This window comes from Panthera onca, chromosome E2 (genome assembly GCF_046562875.1).
Source record: "Panthera onca isolate mPanOnc1 chromosome E2, mPanOnc1 haplotype 2, whole genome shotgun sequence".
In the NCBI taxonomy this organism is placed as follows: domain Eukaryota; kingdom Metazoa; phylum Chordata; class Mammalia; order Carnivora; family Felidae; genus Panthera; species Panthera onca.
In genome coordinates, this window is record NC_138353.1 from 12,322,522 (window position 1) to 12,333,183 (window position 10,662).

Consider the following 10,662-nt stretch of genomic DNA (forward strand, 5'->3'; position numbering starts at 1 on the left):
CAAATGCTGATAGATATTCTATAAATGTTATAGAGCTGAGTATCTGAGAATATTAAATCTGCATTGGGGCAAAAATGAAAAAGTTAACTGAAAAGGCAATAATGCTGGGGCTACTTGGGATGTTACAAAATGAATGGACCTGGAGACAAAAACAATGCTAGAAGCTACAAGGAGTAACAGACATATCCATACACATAGTGGGAGATTTTAACACATCTCTCAGTAAAACGTTCAAACAGATAGAAATTGCATGATCAATATGTTGATCTTATGAGCATATTATAAAAGCCATGTACTTAAGCACTGAATAAAATGTATATGGGTTGTTTAAAGATTGGCCAAGTTAGAGAACTCACACATCCTGATTTCAAAACTTACTACAAAGCTATCATCAAAACTGTTACTGACATAAGTGATAGACATACACATGAATAGAATAGAATTGAGAGACCATAAATAAACCCATACACTATACTGTCAACTGATTTTGACAAGGAGGCCAAGACCATTCGATGGGGAAAGAACAGTCTCTTCAACAAATGATGCTGGGAAAACTGCATACCCTCATGCAGAAGAATAAAGCTGGACCCTTGTCTCACACCATATACAAAAAATAACCCAAAATGGATCAAAACTAAGAGCTGGTAGAATTCGTAGAAGAAAACATAGGAGGAAATCTTCATGAAATTGGATTTGACAGTGATTTCTTGGATATAACACTAAAAGCACAGGAAAGAAAAAACAGATGTGTTGGACTTCACCAAGATTAAAAACCTTTGTATATCAACAGTTACTATAAATATAGTGAAAACGCGGCCCTCAGAAACAAAGGAAATATTTCAGGTTATCTATCTGGCAGATTAATATCCAGGATATATAAAGAATTACTACAACTCTACAACAAAACAACAACCCAATTTAAAAAGAGCAAATGAATATATGTATCTCCCAAGAAGATATGCAAATGGCCAAAAAGCACATGAAAAGATGATCAATATTATTAATCATTAAAGAAATGCAAATCGAAACCACAAATAGATACCACTTCACACTGAGCAGGATGACTATTTAAAAAAAGAAAAAGAGGAGTGCCTGTGTGGCTCAGTCAGTTCGGCTTGGGTCATGATCTTGTGATTGGTGAGTTCCAGCCCCACATTGGGCTCTGTGCTGAGAGCTCAGAGCCTGGAGCCTGCCTTGGATTCTGTCTCTCTGTGCCCCTCCCCGCTCGCACTCTGTCTCTTTCTCTCTCTCAAAAATAAACAAACATTAAAAAAATGTTTTAAAAAGAGAAAAAAATAACAAGGGTTGATGAAGACGTTAAAAAACAGCAACATTTGTGCATTGCTGGCAGGAATGTAAAACGGTGCAGTTGCTGTGGAAAACTATGATGATTCCTCAAAATTTTAAATATAGAATTACCATATAATCCAACAGAGATTATAGAATTACCATATAATCCAACAGAGAGAGAGAGAGTGTGAGCAGGGGAGGGGCAGAGAGAGAGGGAGATACAGAATCTGAAGCAGGCTCCAGGCTCTGAGCTGTCAGCACAGAGCCCGACGTCGGGCTTGAGCTCACGCACTGTGAGATCATGACCTGAGCCAAAGTCAGATGCTTAACTGAGTCACCCAGGCACCCCTAAAGATTTTATTTTTAAGTAATCTCTATACCCAATGTGGGGTGCAAACTCACAATCCTGAGATTAAGAGTCACATGCCTGAGTCAGCCAGGCACCTCAGTAAGCAGCTTATGTACAGCAATACAGAGATGAACACTCTGATATGAAAAAGAATGAGCTAAGGATATAAATGGAGATTTAATAAAACAAATGTGTACATGAAAATATATCTAAATTTATGACATGACTAGAAACGTTACTAATATTACGTATTAGCCTAAAAACTGGCAAACTTTTATAAAAATAATATCCATTGTACCATAATTTTTATGTGCTATCAATTCCAAGTTAATTTGGTGTAAAATAATCCATATACAACTTTCCTAAATAAATATGCCCTAGGGGCACCTGGGTGGCTCAGTTGGTTAAGAGTCTGACTCTAGATTTCAGCTCAGGTCATGACACCAAGGTCATGGGATCAAGCCCTGCATTGGGCTCCATGCTGAGCATGGAGCCTGCTTAAAATTCTTTCTTTCCCTTTGCCCCTCTCCCCTAATCATGAACTCTCTCTCACCCTCTCTAAAAAAGTTTTTAAAAAATAAGTATGTTCTAAGAAAATAAAAATAAAATAAAATATGTTCTTTAATCCAGCAACCATTTAAAAGAATATACTTCAGGGGCACCTGAGTGGTTCAGTCAGTTAAGCGTCCAACTCTTAATTTCAGCCCAGGTCATGATCTCACAGTTTGTGAGATTGTGATATCAAACCCAGCTTTGGGCTCCAGGCTGATAGCATAGAACCTTCCTGAGATTCTCTCTCTCCCTCTCTCTTTGCCCCACCCCTACTCATACAATGTGCACATGTACTCTCTCTCTCAAAATAGATAAACATTAAAAACAAAAACAAAAAATAAACAGAAAAAAGAATACTTCGCAGTAATGGATAGAGTGAAAAAAAATTTATTTTTCATAGGATTAATTATACTAGCAAACAATAATTATGAATAGGCAAATAAAGTATTGTATTCTAAAAATGGGAATCTGGGCAGGTGTTAATAATAGTAATTATGTAGAGGTATAATGGCTGATAGTCACAACATTTCAAGAAATAAGAGGGGCGCCTGGGTGGCGCAGTCGGTTAAGCGTCCGACTTCAGCCAGGTCACGATCTCGCGGTCTGTGAGTTCGAGCCCCGTGTCAGGCTCTGGGCTGATGGCTCGGAGCCTGGAGCCTGTTTCCGATTCTGTGTCTCCCTCTCTCTCTGCCCCTCCCCCGTTCATGCTCTGTCTCTCTCTGTCCCAAAAATAAATAAAAAAACGTTGAAAAAAAAAAAATAAAAAAAAAAAAAAAAAAAAAAAAGAAATAAGAAAAAACAGGTTATATACAAAAATAGGTCTCCCCAATTTTGTATAATTGTAGATGTGCCCTAAAATATAAATCTGTAACATAAACAGCATTTTTAAGAGTATATATGATACTAGACACTGGCTAATTCTAACTAGTTGATAAAAATTTGAAATTCAAGTTTCTTCATCCTTAGGAAGATAATAATTCCTCCTTTAATATTTATATAATTAAAGATTATATATAAAGAGTGGTTAAGCCACAACCATTTCAGTTCAAATCCATGTCCCCCCTCTTGGAAGTTGGTGGGCCTTGGACAAGTTTTTTAACTTTCATAAACTCTATTTTTCCTCCTTGTTATAATGGCAATATCATTACCATACATGCAGGGTTTTGTTTCTAGATTTAAATTGGTTAACTATATGAATCTTTTTTTTTTTTTAATTTTTTTTTCGACGTTTTTTATTATTTTTGGGACAGAGAGAGACAGAGCATGAACGGGGGAGGGGCAGAGAGAGAGGGAGACACAGAATCGGAAACAGGCTCCAGGCTCCGAGCCATCAGCCCAGAGCCTGACGCGGGGCTCGAACTCACAGACCGCGAGATCGTGACCTGGCTGAAGTCGGACGCTTAACCGACTGCACCGCCCAGGCGCCCCAACTATATGAATCTTTTAGCACTGCACCAGACACATTAAGCATAAACATAATTTACTTAGTCCCCCTCCTTGGGGTAGGCATGTTGTCGCTGGAATAAAGCTGACAATGATCGTTAGGGTGAACACGAATTGCATCTATTGCTTTAGCCAAAATCCCCCTATCATATCAGAGCTGTGATGGTTAATTTTATCTGCCAGTTTGACTGGGCCATAGGTGTTCAGGTATTTGGTTAAACACTATTTCTGGGTGTGTCTGTGAGGGTGTCTTGTATGGATGAACACCTGAATCAGGACTGAGTAAAGCAGATTGCCCTCCCCTGTGTGAGGAGGCCACACCCAAGCCAGGGAAAGCCTGCATAGAATTAAAAAGCTGAATAAGAAAGAATTCTGTGTTTGTTTTGAAGCTGGGACATCAGTCAGTCTGCTCCTGCTTTCTGACTCAGACTCCAATTGGAAATTAAACCGTCATCAGCTTTAGCCTTCAAACTCCAACTGGCACTATATATGGTGATATATGTATCACTGACTCTCCTGGGTCTCCAGTTTGTCAAGTTCAGATCTTGGGACTTCTTGGACTGCCTACCTCTCTCTTTCCATCCTATTGGTTCAATAGATGATAGATAGATAGATAGACAGATGGATTGACATACATATATAGTACTCTACAGATTTCATCTATCTATCTATCTATCTATCTATCTATCTATCTATCTACCTATCTATCATCTATCTAATCTTTCTTTCTATCTTTCTATCTATCCTATTGGTTCTGTTTCTCTGGAGAACCCAGACTGATAAAAGAGCAAAAGAAATCTCAGGCATACAAGGGCTCAGCAATTCTGCCATTTACTGTAAGTGACCCACATAAGCTGTCTAAGGGAACTCTTAAGAAAGGGGATCCAGGGGCGCCTGGGTGGCTCAGTCAGTTAAGCGTCCAACTTCGGCTCAGGTCATGATCTCACAGTTCGTGAGTTCGAGCCCCACGTTGGGCTCTGTGCTGACAGCTCAGAGCCTGGAGTCTGCTTCAGATTCCGTGTCTGCCTCTCTCTCTGCCCCTCCCTCACTCATGCTGTGTCTCTCTCTGTCTCAGAAAAAAATAAACATTAAAAAAAAAAAAAAAAAAAAAAAAAGACCCCGTGGCTCACAAACTACAATACTGTCAGGCCCTTTACAGAAAAAAAATCTGCCAACTCCTGCACTATATTCAGTAGGGAGAAGAATGCCTGGCAGGTCATGGAATGGATTGGTCTAAGTCCGATGTAGCACTTAGACATCAGGCATTTACCTCAAGAGCTAGACTTTTAAAAGCAATCATTTATATGTAGGCATAAATTTAACACAATATGACCCAAATAAGGAGACACTAGAAACAGAAGGGTAGAATAATTTTTTTAACCACATGATTTCAAAATCACTTCTTCTAAGAAAGCAACTAGAGGTTTTCCACCAGATAAATGAACAGAAAATTAAAAATTCAACATAGGAGAGAAGTAAAGAAAATCACCATAGTGATGGTGGTAGAAGAAATCACAACATCTCTTGAGCAACAGGCATAAAAAGCATTAAGAATGGATAATATTTAAAAATTGTGGCCAAGGATAATGCAGACCCTTTCCTCCACAGTAAACACTCAGGAATAGTAAAAGTAAACTGAATGACAATTTTTATTGGTGAAATCCATAATAATGGCATATGGGTGACACTGAATTATGAGGCATTAATGGAATATTTTCAGTCTTGAATGTCTACTCTGAGGCAATATATTCTGCTATTTTATACAGAATATCTGCCCACGAATACAGAAGAAGATGAAAAATGTAGTTGTCTCTGAAGAGTCATTGTATAGGAAAGGAGACAGAATAACACTTCTTTTGTATTTAGCACTATGTTTGTGTGCTATAAAAATAAACTTAGCAAATACATTCCCCCCAATTCTACTTACACCTTTGACTTCATTTCCACATTGCCAACCTTGACCTTCTCATCCTTGAAACAGAATTCCAGGAGCTAAAAGAGTAGGCTTCTCTGACTCTGGGAACAAAAAAAAAAAAAAAAACACTTTACAAGGTTAAACCATTAATATTTCCCCTGTCCCTCATAGGTGCACACACACAAAAAAATCAGATGATAAAAAGGTACTAGTAAATGTTCTAATAATATTGACTACTTCAGAATTTTTGTTGTCTTTGCGAAATAAACGCAAACCTCTGATTAGTCTGTGATTATGTTTGGTGGTCTTAATATATACATTTAATTTTAAATTGTCATCTGTTTTGTGACATGTGTACATGTAAAATTTTTTGTTATTGTTAAAATAAAGGATCACTGGTTCTTTCTTCATACATGCATAAAAAGATAACGAAGGGGCACCTGAGTGGCTCAGTGAGTTGAGTGTCTGACTCTTGATTTCAGCTCAGGTCATAACAGGGTCATGGGATTGAGCCCCATGTCGGGCTAGCGTGGAATCTGCTTAAGATTCTCTCTCTCCCTCTGCCCCCTCCCCTGCTTGTGCTCGCTCGCTCACTCTCAAAAAAAAAAAAAAAAAAGAAAAAGAAAAAAAAAAAGAAATCTTTGAGCCTGATCTGTTTATTTAAATAAAACCTTCAAGAGTCTGTGATTAACTTAAAGTAATACCAGTGATTATTTCAGAAATTACCTGTGACCCAATTTAACAATTAGGATAAAAGCAGACATACACTGTTGGCTAATAGGAAATGTTCCTTGCTCCTAAAAGTCACAAAAAATGATCTCTCGTACTCTTTGCCCTGAATATTGTCATGCCTGTATATAATGTCTAAAATGTCTGTCAGCCATCATGGTACCCTAGTCAACACTGAGGAATGCATAGTAAAAAACAGAAGAGAATCTGCGTCTCTGAATATTTCCTTTTGCTGATGAATCAAAAATCTCTGGAAACTCCTCTCCTCCCAAGAGCCTGTTATTTGACTCAGTATACTTCCTCATTGCTTCAGCTAGTTTGGTATTCTGATTTTTCCTGAGTATATCCTAACTACATCAAATAACTAAGGGTCATGGCCCATATTGGGAGCTAGAGAGGCAAAGATAAAACTGATTCCACCACAGCCATCACCCAGCTCATGTCTGCTGGGGGATGAACACACACACACACACACACACACACACACAGTCACTGCCTATCACTGCCCAGGTGTTACATCCTGCCCTGCATGTTTTACAAATGCTTTGTGAAACCAGATACCCCTAATGCATCCAATGTCAGGAGCAAGGAGTAGAGAAATTGCAAGAATATCCAAACAGCTAATACATAATCAGAAAAAAAAAAAAAAAAAAGGAAATGCAAACCATGATACCTACCAGAGTAGCAAACATTGTTTTAAACTGATGCCAAATGTTGTCAAGGATACAGAGAAAGCAGAACATTCATACAACTGTTGGTGGGAGTGCCAGTTGGTACACTTGTTTGGGAATGTATTTAGAAGAATTAAAGTTGAACACGAGCATATCCCTGACCAAACCCAAACAACTCCACTTCCAGTATATGGAGAAAGACATGTACAAGTATGATCATAATAGTCTGATGAGGAGCTCTGACTTCCCAACATAGTATTCCCAAGAACACATAATGAAGGGTTTTCAACGAGGGGCCATGTTGGAATGCTCGTTTATGTGGATCGTGACCGGTACTACATGGCTGAAAAGTCTCCTTAAAGGAACTATGCTGGGCACTCTGAATTTGTTGTGTCCAAAGCAGAATTCAAAGACAAGAAAAATCAACAGATAGAACTAGAAATGTGATTAAAGATCTCCAATTCGAAACACCCCAATACAGTTTTAAAGAACAGGTAATTGCAATACAAGTGTGTGTGTGTATACCTTAAAAATAACACTATTATGTAGTCTCACTCATAAAATCTCAATATTCTAAGTGGGAGCAAATGAAATCCAGCAGTGCATCAAAATACATACAAAATATATATCAAAGTAAAATAAATATATCAAATAAAATACATCAAAATATATACACAATTAACCTGGGTTTATCTGGGAATGGGAAAAAGATTCAAGAGAATCTGTCAATATAAATTATCATGTTAACAAATTAAATACTATACGTTGCAGGAAGGGATGATGAAATGACATTTGGTAAGACTCAGGAGCCATTTCGACTTAGCTACAACAAAGATTTTTACTCACGAGTAAGAGAAAACATTAGAAGGCAATTGTTTGAGAGCATCATGCTGACTGCCCATTCCCTCATAGCTCCCAGGCAGGTTTGGTGACTGAAATGCCCAACTTTAGTGCCTCTAGTTATGGCAGCATTTCCCAATACAGTTTCATATCCCTAAGATGGAAATACATAATGGGAATCTGTATTTCCGTGGCAAAGTTTGAGATACACCAACTTAAAGGAAGTTGAACAACTTTATTCACTAGAATACTCTTTAGTTTTCCAATAAATTGATACGGTGCGTTTGATTTTTCCTTGAGAGATTTAGTAAGTGCTACTTCATCAGCTTCTTTAACCAGGGATTCCCACGGTTTCTCAAGCACTATTCAGTCCTGGTAATTTTTGACACATAACTTCAGAAGTTCTGGGACAATTTTAGTGGTATAAATGGTTTCTGTATATTGGCTTAGGGTTTGTTATTTTGATAGCTTCTTAGTTCAGTGTGACAGGGACCACGTAGATACTGGGGAAAACGAGGCATAGGTCTGGCCCTCCATTTGGCCAGATGCATCTTGGTTTTCTCCAAGACACTTTAAAAGGCATTTTCCAAGGAACAGAGCTTCAGGCACATTCTACAGGTTCTGATACGCAATTCCATCATCACTTTTCGAACAACCTATAATTGTTTCAATTTTCTCTTTAATTCAGAACTTATATATACATATGATAGGACTACATTTTCAAAAGTAGTTGGCCAAGTAGTTGTATAATGGACCTTTATGATGGGGAGCTCTAGCAGTCACCATCGGAATCAAATGAGCAAACTTAGTTTTGGCAAGTGTCTCTGGTGTGTTGCAATATGAAGTACCTATCACCACCTATGATGTATTTGGCCAAAAATGTTTAAGCTTCTGGCTCTAACTTGACTTTATCAGAGATACAAAGGACAGAGGCACACTTAAATTTCACCACGAGGGAAGAAACAAATCTAGAATGCATGGGATTCTACAAACCAGCTTTCCTTAATTTTCAAAAAGTCTGTTCAAGGGGGTGCCTGGACGGTCCAGTCGGTTAGGCATCCGACTTCAGCTCAGGTCATGATCTCACGATTTGTGAGTTTGAGCCCTGTGTCAGGTTCTGTGCTGACAGCGTGGAGCCTGGAGCCTGCTTCGGATTCTGTGTCTCCCTCTCTCTCAAAAATAAATGTAAAAAAAAAATTCTTAAGTCTGTTCAAGATTAAAATCTAGAGACATGAAAACCAAATGCAATGCATGAATATAGATGAGATGCTTATTAGAAAATACAAAGCAGGGGCACCTGGGTGACTCAGTTGGTTGAGCGTCCGACTTCGGCTCAGGTCATGATCTCACAGTTCATGAGTTCGAGTCCCGTGTCAGGCTCTGTGCTGACAGCTCAGGGCCTGGAGCCTGCTTCAGATTCTTTGTCTCCCTCTCTCTGTCCCTTCCCCACTCATGCTCTGTCTCCCTCTGTCTCTCAAAAATGAATAAATGTTAAAAAATAAAAATAAAAAATAAAATAAAAAGAAAATACAAAGCAATAGGGTAGCTTGGGAGTACTGGGACATATAAAGTTAATATAAAAGAATATTACAGAATTATTGATAATTTTCCTGTATGACCATGGTCTTAAAGGCTGTGCTTATTCTTTAAAAATCTTTTTTGAGAGGAAGCACAAGCAGTGGAAGGGCAGAGGAAGAGGGAGAAAATCTCAAACAAGCTCCACACTCAACATGGAGCATGACACGGGGCTCAATCTCACAACCATGAGATCATGACCTGAGCCAAAATCAAGAGTTGGACACTTAACTGACCAGCCACCCAGGCACCCCAAGACTGTTCTTATTCTTAAAAGATGCACGCTAATATGTTCAGGAAGGAAGTGTCATAATTTCTACATCGTAAGTCAAATGACATGAGTATACATACACATATGTACGTATAAATTCATAGAGAAAACAAATATGACCAAATATTGACAATTATTGATTCTAAATAGAATATATGGATATTATACTATTCTTTAAGTTTTTCAGAGTGTCTGAAATTTGTCCTAATAGTATTTGGGGAAAGAATTCCCAAATACACAACGTGAACAGAGAATTTTAACTACTGGCTACCTCTCTGTTGGGATTCATTACAGGCAAATTGCTTTACACCCCCTGCGCTTCAAGAGGTACATTCCCAACATCTTAACGCTTTCTAAATCCACATTTCTTTTCGGCCTTCATTTTTTATGCAGCTTAAGGGATAAACTGAATAAAAACCCTTTCGAGTTTTTCTAAATTGTATCCATAATGGACTATCTGAAATTTAGATGGATGAGTAGTTATGAAAGCTTTTCTAAATTTATTACACCAATGAGCATTCTCTTCCTAAGAATTCACTGTAGTAATACTAATGATGAGGATAATAAGAATAGCAAGTTTGTATTGAGCATACGCTACATACCAGACATTCTTCCAAAGATCAGATGCATACTAAATCCACCCAATCTCTGCAACAGGACAGAAAGTTACTATCACTAGCATTTTAAAGATGATGCCCAGAGGGGAGGAGCATTTTGCCTGACATCCCAAAGGTAGTAAGGAAGTGGAATTGTGATGACACTGAGTATGGTTTGTGCCATGAGGGAGGGATTTCCTACATTTGCTACATTAATAGGGTTATTCTCTAGGAGGAATTCACTTAAGTTTTATAAAGATTGGATAGGGGCACCTGGGTGGCTCAGTCGTTTGAGCGCAGACTTCGGCTCAGGTCATGATCTCGTAGTTCCTGAGTTCAAGACCCACATCGGGCTCTGTGCTGACAGCTCAGAGCCTGGAGCCTGCTTCGGATTCTGTGTCTCCCTCCCTCTCCCTCCCCCACTTTTGCTC